This window comes from Protopterus annectens, chromosome 7.part0, assembly GCF_019279795.1.
Source record: "Protopterus annectens isolate FY-2018-M chromosome 7.part0, PAN1.0, whole genome shotgun sequence".
NCBI classification, from domain to species: domain Eukaryota; kingdom Metazoa; phylum Chordata; order Ceratodontiformes; family Protopteridae; genus Protopterus; species Protopterus annectens.
Window position 1 is genome coordinate 501,208,906 of NC_056739.1, and position 15,572 is coordinate 501,224,477.

The following is a 15,572-nucleotide window of genomic DNA, read 5'->3' on the forward strand; positions in this document are numbered from 1 at the left end:
CAGGCACAGCATGGGGTCATGTGGGACAATGCTTGCATCTTCCACTGTGCTGCACACAAGCAAGGGACACACACTATTGCACCACTCACATTTATCTGCAGTGACTGGGACCTGCCTCCATGCTCTGCGCAGCACGCCTGCGAGTACGGATTGTACACGGATCATACCTCCCAGGCACATACCTGGACTGCAACACCCACAGGTGAGGGGATCCCACATCACACAGTGTTTTGCACACATCCTGGATAGTTGCCGAACACAATGCATCATAGGTGCTCAATGTGCAGATACCCGTGTTTGTGACCGCTAGACACATTGTAACATGCAACAGAGTTGACATTGTGCACCACAGGTAACATGCTGTCTGTGTTGTTATACTTTACATTGGGCCTCAGACAGCTAATACTGCCATGTGCTGACAGCAACCCACACTTCCCTAGAATAGACACCCATGTACCTACACATGCTTGAGGCGTGCACTCCACCCAGCTGGCTGACACATTACACAACACTTACCATACCTACACTACCCTCAGCATGCACAATACCTCCATGTGTCTGGTGTGTTGCACCTGGGGTTATCCCCCCTTTGGTGGATGAACACATATGCTTCACGGCCCTGCTAGCCACACCCTGGAAACACACCCATCGCAGCATACACGGAACATGTGTACTACAGCCAGTACTACTGACGTCTGCTGACAGCAGTTGTTAATGTCATGACACCCCGGCAGATAGACAGTGTACATACAAATGCTGACACATACCACAGTGCGCTTCCGTAGCATGTACACGATGGTAGGGACCATGCTATTCCACACAGAGACATGGCGGTACTGACCTTTTCACAGACGCCATGGTGGTGGTCATGTTCCATGCACATCTGATGTACGAGCACATGTGCAGGCTGTTGCACGGTGGTGTATATTCACATGTGTGGGGTGCATCACTTGTCAGCCATGGTGGCTCCTCGAGGTCCATCACATGCTCCAAGGCTAGCTACCTAAACATGACTGCCGCACATTGCAGTGTGGGGCCTCAGGCAGTGTGGTGGTATGTCTGTGTTGTTTGGCTACATCCACATTCAATGTCACATACAATAGTCACCCAGGCATTTCAGACCGAGATACTGTTGGCAACATGCCAGGTGATGGTGTACTTACCAACAATACACACTCTCACTCACTACAGGGTTGCAATCCATACATGGACATTATAGTGTCCCTGTGGACACATACATGGTACTGACATGCACACATTATGTCCTGGGACACTGGCCCGATGACACCTTCCGATGTCCTTAGCTGTTATGTCCCACCAACCTGTTTGGTATGTGTCTCCGCACCAGCCCACTATATTCACTGCTAGCCTGTTGTCGGACATTGTGTACCTTGACCGCCGCGCAGCCGCATCTCTCGCACTACCCATGGGTGGCACTGCGTTGCACGTGTGGGACTGCAGTCATACACCCATGACTGGACCATTCTGAATGGCACTGGGGCACATCCTCACGAACGTGCTTCATGCACACATTGATGGCCTCCATGCCTTTCCTGGCACCCTTGTTGGGCTTGTGTGTGCCACAGCACGCCACATACACATGCTGGCCACCTGTCATATCATTGCATGGGCGGTTGGGGTGGTACAGAGGCCAACACATCAGACGTTGTCCTCACATTGCCCTTCAGCACCATTCCACATTCTGGTATTGGCAACATACACATCCACCTGCACATCATACCCTGTGTCTCAGGATGTTAGGCTATATGACTCATGGACAGGACACACAGTGGTGCAAGCATATCATAGTACATATGGCATTACACAGTCCTCAGTCATGGGGCCTCTCATGTTCACTATTTGCTTACATACACAACATGCTGTCACAGAGTACTGTCCATGCCTAGATATCCCACACCTACATACCTGGCGCCATTATTGCTCCACCAGCTCATACCGATACCGACCATATGGGTGTCAGTGTGGCGGATACATCATGTGGGTGTCATGGCATCAGGATGCATGACACATGGTGCATGCACATCACCTTTGCATAGCAACAGTCACCCACTGACTATCACATGGATACTGGCCCCGTACATACATATCACATTGTACATGGTTGCTGTACACACATATGCCCCACATGGTCCTGTGGTTACCGTATTCCACTGTGGCATGGATACACTTCTGCAGGGCCACACCTATCTGTACTGTGTGTGATGCTGGTACATCGGTAGCCATTGTACCTGTGGCATACACACATCTACACACGGTCAAGGGTACAATACCACATTTATGGTGTACCTTCCACAATGACTACAACTTTACATGGCACAGCATTGTCATGCCGCGATGTGTACCAGGCTCGGACGGTTTACATATGCGGCTGACAGACGGAAAACACATCTGTACACATCTGCATACCACATACGCAAGGGTGTCTTCTGCTCTGACACGGACCATGTCCTCCACATTACTGATGCATATACTCCTCATACATGACAATTGCGGTGGGCAGTGTGAACGGACTGCTCATGGATATGTGCACACATGCCACACTGCATGGGCTGGGCTTCTGTGTTACTTCCGCAGACATGACACACACCATGCTGTGGAACATAGGTCCTGTGCACATCCCACAGGGACACACAGTGGCACTGTTCATGTGATACCTCCCTTGCTGTTTGAGTGACACGTAGTCATGGTGCCACCACAGCAGCGGTACTGTGTAGACATACAGTTGACACCCACCTCTGCTGTTCACAGGACACTACCATGGGGAGGTGACACTACTGTGTACACTGCACATGTGTTTACACATGGACCTGCCAGACTTCATTGTTGCCCACGGTGCACTTGCTACAGATCCTTTGGGCATGGTTACTTGGTGTACCTTCCATTTCGGATGGCTATGATGCTACTACTCTGTCTCGTACCTACAGGCCATATGTATCCTGTTATTGTACATACCAATAGGCAATACCTCCGTTATGCATGATATGCCTGTGATACTGTGTATAATGTCTGTCATATCCACCCTGACAGCTTTACATTACACATAGTTGACATAGTATCCCCTACTGCAAGGCTTACGTGCATGTCGGCCGCACATTACATATGACATCGACGGTATATGCCCATACACATGTGTGCTGTGACAGTATACATACATGTCCTATCCCCTGCTATGGCACTTCCTTGTTGGACATCCACTGCCAGCATCGGCGTGTGGTCTGGCATTGTTCTCTCTAATGCCCCCCTGTGGCAGCCCTTGTGGTGTCTCGGCTGTGTACATGATATCCCACTGCTGTGCACACGGTGTCCACAGTCGTTGGTATGCTCAGCAGGATAGCACTACATAACCACCTTTCACCACTCTCTGCATTATGGACAAGTGTCATTACTTACAAACACCATTCCCATACAGTACAGCTTCGTCATACACATCATGCGTTACACACCCGTACATATCGTGTGTTCTACATACCTTGTCAGTGTTTCGTTCCGCGTTTCGTTCCGTGTATCGGTTTTCCTTTTTATTTCTCTTTCGGTTGTACACTGCTGGTTTGGTATGAGCATACGGTTTGAGTATCCTGGGAGTCATCCTTATATCCGTCGATACCTGCAACATGTGGGTTCATCCCACCAATTGCTAATCCTCAGTGCGTAATTGTGTGCATATCACCTGTGCATCTACTCCATTCGGACATTACGCGTCGTACCTGGGGTATGGTTGGATTCCTCACCTGGGCGTTGGCTATTTGCCCTACCTTCGTGGAGATGGTCTGTATTGTGTTATGTTATGTGTAACTGCAGCCGCTATGTGTGGTGACAGGTACATTTCGCAGTGGTGTTAGCCGTGGATTGTGTGTGTTGGGTATAGTATTTGGTTCGACATGTGGGTGTCCCTGTCCTGACGTCTGTTGATGGCGTTTTGCATTTGGATGTGTAACATGGCTGTTGTATTCCTTTAAACAACGCATGCAAGTATGCATCTGCCTTTGATTGTGTTTCCCACGCGAGATGTTGCGGTTATGCAGATGTCATTGACTGCCTGTATGTTTGTGCTGCTATTACAGTTTGTATCCCTTTAATATGTACGATGGGGGATATCGGAGGTTGTAGGTGATGGATACGGGTTGTGGGCCTTGCATCTCTACATACACGGTATGGTTGTCTGTGTGCTCCATCCCTGCCTGGAGAGTTGACAGTTAATTGTCTGTTGGTATGGGAGTGTAGGTTGTGTTGTTGTCATGTGGTGTTGGTATCACCTGCGTATGTGCTTCATGCATGTATTCCTCCATCACATCTGTGGTATATCAGCAGTTGTTTGTACGTGACGACTATCCCTTGTCATTCTGTCCCAGATATTTACAGTCATTGTGGTCCTGTTCTTGGGATGGCCTGTTTGCCAGTGGTTGCCACCTATTCAGGTGGGGATTGCTTGTTTGACACTTGTAGAACACACAGCAGTGTTTACGGGCCGATACGTGGCCACGGTCACTACTGGGGTAGCACATACGTATTTCCGCGGTACATGCCTATTGCTTGGTGACTTTGCCGATGTATCATTTTGCAATTAGCATATCGGTGTCATACATACGGTCATGAGTAGTACATACGTCCTTTCCATTTCCTGTGGGGTATATTCCTGTGCAACAATCTGGGACATTGTCACTTTGTATCGTTTCGCCGCCACGCCTAGCCAGGGTGGGGCTCTCACTACTACTTTGGGATTACTGGTGTACATATGCCTGTGGCTAGTGTACCGTATGCCTACACATATTATTCCACTCTGCCTCTAACATGGCACCAACATACACATATTACGGAGACACACACATTACACTCACACAGCAACACACACGACACCCTCACCGCACACATACACATACTACGGCACTCACGGGGACGGTTGCACACAGTACCTGCGTGGGCCGTGACACCGGCGGTGGTGTCTACCTCCCCCCTCATATCATCATACTATTACCTGTGCATGTACTGTTACAGTACTGTGGTCTGGCGATCATTCCGACTCACGGTTATACATTTCGGTATTTTAACCATTCCATGGTTGGCGGTATCCTCTTCTGTTAAACCTCCCGGATGCTCAGGTTGTCGTTTCACTATGTATACTATGTACAGATATCGCGTGTTACATCTCAGTCACCTTACATCCCTCTGATTCCCTGTCTTAACTGTAGTACTTATATGTATATGTGTACATATATTTCTATATATGTAATTATATCTATCTACATATATGTATATGCACATATATATATGTTTATATGTATACACCTTGCGGCGAACGTGGCAGCATACAGCAATGCTGTCTGCTGTAGGACCCGCGTACTGTTCAGGTGTTGGCGTTCCATGCTCCACTGGCTATTGGGTGTACAGTGTTTGGGGGCTGCCTATGTTGGAGTCACACATGGGGCCACCCATACGGTACACTTTACGGGTGGTCATGTTTGTGTACCGTCCATTTCACTGTGTGTGCAGGTAGGGAGGTGTCAGTCCATGGGGCCTATGCTGTCAGAGTATGTGCTATACATTCCCTCTTTGCCAGGGCATAGGCAAATTGGGTACGCCTCCATCTGCCTACTGGGGCTGGCACAGTGTGTTCATGGTCCTGAACCCTCTGTGCCTGGACTGGCCTTGCCAGTTGTGGTGGGCTTAGTGGCCCTTCACCATTATGTCCCTGCAGCAGCTGCTTCTGCAGGATCATATTATGTAGCATGGCACATACTATGAATATGTGGGCACATGTGCCTGGAGAGTACTGCAGGGCTCCACCGGATGTATCCAAGCACCGGAACCGTGATTTCAGCATCCCAAGCACACGCTGTATGATTATTCTGGTTTGTGCGTGTGCCTCATTATGGCGTTCTTGCATGTGTGTGTGTGCATTTCTGATGGGAGTCATCATCCATGGCTCCAGTGCATAGCCAGCATCCCCCACAAGGTGGCCTTGTGGGATGTCCCCCCTGGTGAATACCTGGTACAGCTGTGAGGCATGCCAGATATGGGAGTCGTGGTAGCTTCCAGGGCTGCCAGCACACACATCCATGATAATGCCCTGCGCATTGCACATGACCTGGCAATTGATGGAGGGGAATCCCTTGCAGTTTATGTAGTGTCTACCGTGCTCCCCAGGTGGTGACTTGATTTGTATGTGCGTACAGTCTATCGCACCCAGTACCTCCGGGTATTGTGCCATACGGTGGAAGTGGCGCATATTGCTAGCCAACTCCTCCTGAGATCTGGGGAAGTATATATGCTCATTGGCATGTGGTAACATGGCATCCAGAAACTGGTGTAGTACCCTGGATGCTGATGCCTGTGAGATGCCCATTATATCCCCAGTTGGCCTTTGAAAGGTACCTGTGGCCAGTATTTGCAAGCTTACACATACCTTTGTGTCCACTGGGATGGGCCCTCTGTTGTTTCTTGTTCTCAGGCGTGGCGGCACAGCTCCACTATTTGCTGTAACGTGTCCCTATCCACCCTGTAACGCTCTACTATCTCCAGGTCTTGTAGCCCCTGGTAGGTTACCCTTGGTCTGAACAATCTCCTTCTCCTCTGAGGCCTACGGTAGTTGTCGGCACCCTCCTCCACAACACCGTCTGTCTCTAACACATGCTGATGGATCACGGCCACGGCAGCACCCAACATGTACATTTTAAAAGTTCCCCGTGTGTTTACACCTATGGTGCGGCGTTTGGGAATACACGGCTGTGTGTTGTGTGCATTCACACTTTATACTATTGTGCTGTACACCTGGTGATGTCATAGGGTGTGTCTGTATGGCCGTATCTGGGGATTATCTTCCGTGTTTTACCGTTGGCACTGCAACGCTGTTGCCTTTGGTGTTGCATTACTCTTGCCTGCAATGGATTACCTTTCGACCTTCCTTTACTATTTCTGCACGTTGCACCTACTATTTCCTGGCATGCATCCTGCTGAGCCCTGTCATATGTGGTTTCTGGGACATAGCATATCGTGCATTTTGTGTGCCACCGCCGTTGTGCTGCCTGTCTGCTTGGCTCTGCTGTGTCAGGTCTTCACTCTTTGCAATCTGCTACCTCCCCTACTTTATTTGCATTCGTATGCCTCCCCTGTCCCGTTTTGCAGGTTTCTGCATGCAGAGTTGTCAGCTGCCGCCGATTGGCCTTCGTGGGTTGATTAGTGTTGATTGCTCATTATTACTCCAATTACACTTCTTCCGCATTTCCTCATATTCTCAACATCACCTTCCTGTTTCCGATGTTATTTGCGGGGTGAGCATCACATGACTGGGTTAAGGGAACGTAGTCATCCTCGTGCACATGCACCTCTGCGCACATTGTGTGCTCTCAGCTCAACTATTTCCCCACACGCCGGTCCTGCAGCTGTGATGTGCAATGTACAGCCCAGGTTTGCTGAGCTCCAATGTGCTTCCTCCTACAGTGGCACACCCCTCTGCAGGTGACATGTATTCCCTCTGAGCCACTCCTCGGTGTATTACCGCTGTGCCATTTGGTACAGCCTTACGCATGTGGGGGTTTTGCGATTCAGTATTATCTGCCTCATTTGCATGGCATTGACTACTAATTCATAGTTACCACACCGAACACTGCCGTGAGTCCTTGGCAACCCTTGCACCGTGGTTGTGGCTTTCCATGCATACCATGGTGTATTATGGCTGTGATGCTGATGTGTATTACGCTGTTGTTTTATAACATTGTCATATTATTTCATTGTTTTGCACCTTCCGCAAACATGTCCTGGAGTTCTGCTGTGAGTTTCTGTGGACATACCATTTATGTTATTATTTACATGTTGTGCATGTTTTCTTTTGACATTCTCTGTGTATTTCGCCATTGGCATATGGTAACAGTGTGATACCTGAGGCTGACAGACTTCCGTTACTCCTATGTTATGTTTGGGAAAATGTAAACCATTTTTTTTTGGTTTACATTGCCGTGGATCGCTATATGTCTTCATTTGCATGGTGGAACACCGCACATGGGGTGTTTAGCATACATACGCCGGGGGCAGTGCAGATCCGGCGCACGCCGGTAGTGCACGTGGAATTGGATCATACCTGAATCGCTCGGCGGCCATATTTGGCATTGTAACGCCTACGCTATGCGTGCGCCTGGCGCAAGGTTCATGAATCCCGGGGTGAATCATTCAGCAGTGATAATAATATAAATATTAACTGCAGCTGTAGTAACAAATAGTATTTCTTATTAGAAAGGTTATATAAGTACGATATGATGATAAAGCTGAAGCAAGAAACGCTTCCATCTGTACTCTCTATAAAAATAACCTGTCTTAGCAGCACTTTTGAAAATAACTGCATGACCAGATTAAAACACTGTGTATGTCTAAGGAGGCAGGACTACATCTTTCAAGAGTATATAAGCTCTGTACTCATCTGTAATCTTTGTCAGATACACGAGAAATAAACTGTATTGACCCAACTGAGGTGCTTTGCTTGCTTATCATTTCTTTTGCTTGTTCTTCTAGCTGCCTGTATTTTCCTCATAGATGCAGTGCTTGTGCATACTAGTACATTATACAACGACCCCCCTATAAATATTAAAAAATGTGCACATTGTAAATCAGAGTTATAGTAATGGAAAAAGGTCTGGTCGCCCGGACTTTTTCCATTACTATAACTCTTTTTTACGAGTTTAACATAGCGAAACAGTTTGTAAAAAGCAACGGAGATCTTGCTTTCTCCTTTGCTTTTTTCAAAACTGTCTCGCTATGTTAAATGGGTTTAACATAGCGAGACAGCTTTAAAAAAAGCAACAGATATTCTCCGTTGCTTTTTTTAAAGCTGTCTCACTATGTTAAACTCATTTAACATAGCAAAACAGTTTGTAAAAAGCAACTGAGATCTTGCTTTCAACATTGCTTTTGCCCACAGCTCTGATGTACTGCGTAGGCATACGCATGTGCAGTACATCAGAACTGCCGCAGAATACCAGACAGCTGCAGAAGGGCAGGAGGCATTATACAATGCCATTATTTAAGAAAAGTAATTATTTTTTTTTTCTTAAGTAATGTCATTGTATAATAGCAATAACCCACTTCTGGGTGTGGGTAATGCTGGATTTACCCACGGTTGGCTTTGTTTGGCCACTCGGGCTTCGCCCTCATGACCAAACCACACCAACCATGGGTAAATCAAGCATTACCCACACCCAGGCATGGGTTATTGCTATAGTAACATTCAAAGAATGCTTTCCAGTTTAAATCTAAACATTTTTGTAGTATTAAATTTAAGAAACATAAACATAGTTATTAATAAATTGAGATCTTTGGATTTTATTCCAGTAGGCAGAATATGATGAATTGGAGATTCCTGTGAAATGCATAAATCTTTAAAGCCATTAGAATTTAATTTGGTTAAATAAAGTAATCAATAACTGTTTAAGATAGTTGCAATTTCAGATGATATGATCAAACACATCCTCATGCTTTTATTTATTTATCTGTTTACTATTTGATAATCAGTAAGCGGGCTGATCCAAGGACCCTTTTTGCCTAGTCATGACTTGAATACAGAAATGCCAAAACTGTCAGAAACATTAAATTCAGAAATATATACTTGACATGAAGCAATATCAGCAAAAACACATTATAATCATATGAAAGTGTCCTTGTACCATTGCCATGGTGTAAGTATTTGAGAGAATAAATAGCCACCTTGTGGTGTAAACCTTGACGCTAAATGTGTGCCCCTGTTGAAGTGACACCCTGACCCAATGGGCAAAATGGAAAAAGGGGTTGTCGATGGATGGATTTTGAACTGGTGGGGATAACTGCTGTTTCTTAAACATTTGCAAGTTGAGTGTTTATGGCGGTGTTAAAAAAAGCTTTTTTGAAATCATCAGTAGACTGTTTCCCCTTTATATGGAAAGGGAGATTATTCCATAATGCTGGCCCCTACATCTGCAGAAAGCTCATTCACACATAGCAGTTTTAAATAGGGATCTGGTAAGGGTGATGATGTTATCCTGTGAATTTCATAGGAAGTATATCCTGTGTCCTAAAGGGAAAGAACCTTCTTAATGGAGGACAGTTACCCTCTTTAGCACTTTTTATACTAGTGTGCCCAGCAAGAGATTTGCTGTTTTGGTAATGGGAAGCCAGTTAATCTTTTCCAAAAGAAGATAGTGGTGTGTGTGTGGGAGTCAGCCAGAAGGGCTGTAGTCTTTGGGTATTGTAAGCAGAGAGAAATATTAAAAGGGACAAGCTGTATTCCTGTTTAGGTAAAAGTACATTTTTGGCTAAAGCAATTATAGCTACTGGCAAAAGAAGGTAAGAAATTATGTAGCAAAGTTTCATTTAGGAAAGAACTTTTAGTGATGTTAACAGTGTAGGAAGAGAAGGTAAGTCAGGAAGCAAGGATGAATTTGAAGTAAATATACTCAGTGACAAAGGGTAGAACATTGTTTTTATTGTCAGTAACAGAAATGATTGGAAGCTGGTGAGATTTATGTGGTGTGGTGTGGAGAAATAACATGATATCTGATGTTTTCAATTTTCATTCTGTTCTCAACTGATGGGTTCAGATCAAATCATTGGATCTGACAAGGCCATTACTAAAGCTTGTAGCAACAAACAAACTCTCAAGCTTCTCCTTTACCCATAATGCACCATCCCCTAACATACCCCAGGCCTTCTTTGTTACTTTTTGTGAAAATATGTGGTCAGCCTTAGCTCTCAAATTTTCCTTCAGAGAAGTGTGTATTTTTCATATTCTCTATAAATATTTCTTTGTAATCTTATTAGTGTATTTCTCTATTATTCTTATTACATTTTCTGCAATTCTTGTTTACCATCATTGGTAATTTGTTCTCTCTTTCTTTCTATTACTACATGCTAGTGTAGTCTTTCTTATCATTGTTGATATTTCCCTTTCGCTTATTAAAAAATTAAAAAAAAAATGTTTTCTTCTTTCTTCACTGTCGGTATGTCTGAAAAAGGACCATCTGGTTTCAAGAAGTGTCAAAAATGTGGGCACAAATTGCCCCTTTCAGATGATCAAACACTTTATGTTTACTGTTTGGGCACTCAATATCTCAAGGAGGATTATACAATATACAAAAACTTGAATCCCAGGGTAGTTGCTGAGAGAAATAATAAATTGATTCTTAAAGGACTGCTTCCATCCTCCTTTAGCAAAGCTATTTTGGGGGCTCAGTCCTCCAAAATAATATCTAAGGACTCATTGTCTAAGTCTCCTAGGCCCTCTACTTCCTCGACTCCATCTTTGGAGTCACCAAGGAAAAGAACAAGAATGGATCTGAAACCAGTTCAAGGCCACTCTCCCTTGGACCCTAAGAAGAAAACAATGGAGCCAACATTCTCGGATCCAATAAAGAAATCTATGGATCTGACTCCTTCAGATCCAATAAGCCTTTCTAGGACTAGGTACTCGCTTATATTTGATCCAGTGCCTTCCAGGGTTCCCTCCCAATTTTTGGAAAGGTATTGATCTACATCACCATCCCTTGCTTCATGTTGTTTTGCCAGGAGTTTGACTGAAGAAGATGTGGACAGAATGATGAGGAAGTTTTTCTTGGCACAGGTACAGATAGATGCTTTACTGGCTCCTACCCCTTGGGTAACTAAGCCCATCCAGCTACCACACAACCACTACTTGCTCCTTCTCTGATCCCTCCAGTTGTTTCAGAGTCCCTGGATTTGAACCTCTGTGTCCATCTGGCTCAGATCCAAAGATAACCTTATCTTCAGATCTGAAGCTTTTTCTGAGTACACCGGCTCAGACATCTTTGGATCCAGATGACTTTCAGAGCTGAAGCTTCCTTGTTGGCTCTGGAGTGTTGGAGTAAATGTTGAGATTTTTAAAGCCAGACATCTCTGCACCTTGGAGGTTCAGCACTGGATATCTCAGATCTGAATTCTTCCTCATGGAGATTGCTTTCAAGCAGAGGGAGGCAGAGGTCCAGAAACCTGTCTTCTCAAGGCCAATGTCTTCCTTCTTTCCAGAGCAGTCTGCCTTCAAGGTAGTGAAGAACATATTTTGTGTTCCAGCAGGACAGATCCTATTCCCTTGGATCCCCAATCTATTTCCCAAATGTCTCTCTGCATGGAGTCTCATCATTCTACACCACAAGGACAGCCAGCTCAAGAGCTCCAGACCACCCAGCAAGGTTTTATGATCTCTTCCAGCACTTTCCAGAACATCCCATGAGCAAGTCCCTAGGAAGAGAAAGTGCAAGAGGGGGCACTTGGACTCTCTGTCAAAGTCAGTCACTGAGGATACTGATTTCAATGAAGAAGAAGGGTTCTCATGGTCACCTCTAGAAGATGTCTCATTTGGAGACATCCTTCAGATCTTTAAGCAGAGAGGTGGTTGGTACTCCCGCAACCCTTCACCAGAAGAATCAGTATTTCTGTCACCTACTGGGTTACTCTGCCTGCTCAAGGGCTTATTGATTTGGTCTCTCTGTGGGTATGGAAGGAGCCTGACTCAGCTGAGCCAATCCCTAAGAGATCAGATCAGATTCTGGCTCCAGCTTTCGGGAAGGAATTCTGGAGTAAGGAGGTGGCCTTGGATGCCATGGTCATGGCAGCGGCCACCAACAAAGTTCCTCTGTTCATCCCTCTAATAGGGAGTCTAGAGCAAATGACTGATTTGGGAAGCATTTGTGCATCAGTGACCTTTGCCTCTGAGTCACTGAACTGACATATTTTACTAGACTACAAATGGACTTGATCAACGACCTATCAAAATCCCTTTCTAGAACCATTACTGCTGAGGCTCAATCATCTGTAGGCTCTCAGTTGACTACTCTCCAATCTATTTCAAATTCATCCATGAGGCTTTACTTGCATGCAGCTGAATGAGCCTCAAGGGCAGTGAGGTTAGGTATATCCATTAGGCGACACACCTGTATGTGCTGATGTGATTTTGTGGAGCCTTTCAAGTCCTCATCTGTCAATGCTCACTTTGATGATAGTTCCTTTTTTGGTCCAAAAATGAAGGACACATTATCCAGTAGTGAAAAGGATGGAAAGACTCTCTCAGTGGGTATATGTTTATCAACCTCTCAAAGATCCTTTTCTAGGAATCGACTAGATGGTCAGAAGCTGTGGTTCAGAAAGTTCCATGGTCTATACCAGGACACATGTGGAGATACATCCCCTAGAAGCAGAGGGGTGAATTGTAATGGATGATGATGCCCATGCAGCAGAGGAGGTCCACAAAACTAAGGGTCCAGAGATTCTATCTCTGACAGACTGTATCAGCATTCCTTAAAGGAGGCCCAGTTATCCCCCTCTGGAGGGAATTGGGAGTTAACTATCCCTGCACCAGAGAACTTGGCTAGATATAGCAAGAGATACTTGCTTGCAGAGGATTATTTCCAGAGGGTATATCATTCCATTTTCCCTTCTACCTCCAACCGTATGCAAAATTCCTGATGTTCCACCCAGTCAGAGGAAAGCAGCAACACTGCAAATACTAAAGCTGCTAGAAAAAAGAGTCATTCAAGAGGTCCCCTCAGACCAGATAGAATCCAGAACTTACTCAAGATTCTTTTTAGTGACAAAGAAATCAGGGGACTGCAGACCAATTTTGCATCTCAGTGACTTGAACAAAGCAGTTTGACACACAAAGTTCCAGATAATCACGGCTCAGTCCATTCTGCCTTTTTTAGGCAAGAATGACTGGATGTGCTATATAGACCTTCATGATGTGCACTATCACATAAAAATGAACAAACAATCCAGAAGGTATTTATGCTCCGGCTGGGACCCAGTCACTACCAGTTCAGAGCAATGCCCTTTGGCCTCACCACAAACCCCAGGATGTTCATCAAATGCATGGCAGTGGTAGCAGCTCACATGAGACTGCAAGGATTCTGAGTGTTTCCATACCTAGATGACTGGCTCATTACCAGCCTGAGCATGCATACACTAACAAGATCAAGAGATCAGGTATTTCAAAGTTGTTCCCATATGGGGATAACTATAAATTACAAGAAGTCTCAGTTACAACCAACACAAATTTTGGAATTTATAGGAGCAGTCTTCAATACGATGGCAATGGAAGCCTCTCTTCCTCTGTCGAGAATTTAGACTGTCAGATTCCAGGTCATGAAAATAATTTGTAATACCAAGATTTCAGCCCTGTTGATACATCAAGCCTTGGAGTCAATGTCAGCTGCCATAATCTTAGTTCCTCTAGCAAAATTTCATATGAGAATCCTTCAATGAATGCTAGCAGCACAGTGGTCAATTCTTTGCCAGCGCATGTCAGCACAAACAAGAATCACTTAGATGTGTACATTTAGGTGTGCAAGAGATACCTCAGGGGAGATTCAGTCAAATCAGGTTCTACAAGACCATCTTTTCATTCTCCCCCAACCAAATGCCATAGTGACCATGAATATAAGAGTATAGATAAACCAACAAAAACCAACAAAAACGGACTTGCTTGACGAAAGTATGTTGGCACAACCCACCAAAAACGAGTATCCAAATAGAACTCAGCTGGGTTTATTAAGAAAATCCACGATGTTTAAACACAATTAAAATAAGAAAAGCCACGATGCATAAAACAGTTAAAGTAAGCGCTTTCGTTTGGCTCATGCCAAACTTCGTCAAGCAAGTCCGTTTTTGTTGGTTTTTATAGTAACCATGAATGCTTCCCAGATTGGGTGGGTGGGGCACTTTCTAGAGAAAACAGTCTAAGGCACTTGTTCCCCTGAAGATGCTAGTTTGTATATCAATGTTCTAGAGATGAGAACTGTGCTCTTAGCATTGGAGGCCTTTGTTGAAGGTAATTCAAACAGACAATATGTCAGTAGTTTGATACATCAACAAACAAGGAAGAACCAGATATTCTCCCCCTTGTGTTGAAAAATACTCAAAGTGTGGCAAAGGGCAATTTCATGCAACCACTTTCTTATAGCAACTCACATTCCGGGAAGTCCAACGTGATGGCAGACAAATTGAGCAGGTCCATTCTTCTATCTCATGAGTGGTCTCTCAACATGAAAGTGACAGAAATTACTTTTTGTTAATGGGGCCAGCCTTCCTGCAATCTTTTTGCTTCTCCCCTGAGCAACAAATGCAGCAGCTAATTTACCCTAATCCCCCCTCTGGGGGAATCACCGAGGAATGCTCTACTCCATGATTGGCCTCCAGTCTACTTTATGCTTACTCACCAATTCCATTAATTCCAAAATCCTGCAGAAAACTGCCAGGTTGAAGAGCAGGGTCATCCAAATTGCACTTACTGGCCTCAACAGATTTGGTTCCCCTTCCTATGGCCTCATCTATGTTGCCATCCTTGGATTCTGGATCTGATTTCAGACCTTCTGTCATACCTGACAGGTATGATTCATCGGGTCTATATTATATATTCAAACTTTCAAAACTTCAAATCCCATATGTTTGACAACATATGGTCAAAGTCTGAAAGATGGAATATGCAATAAAAAAAAAAACTTACCTTAATGGTGCAAGCAGGGGGGCAAGCCCACCTGCACCCCCATACCACTACTTAAATATACCAACTCCGAGACCTCACTTCA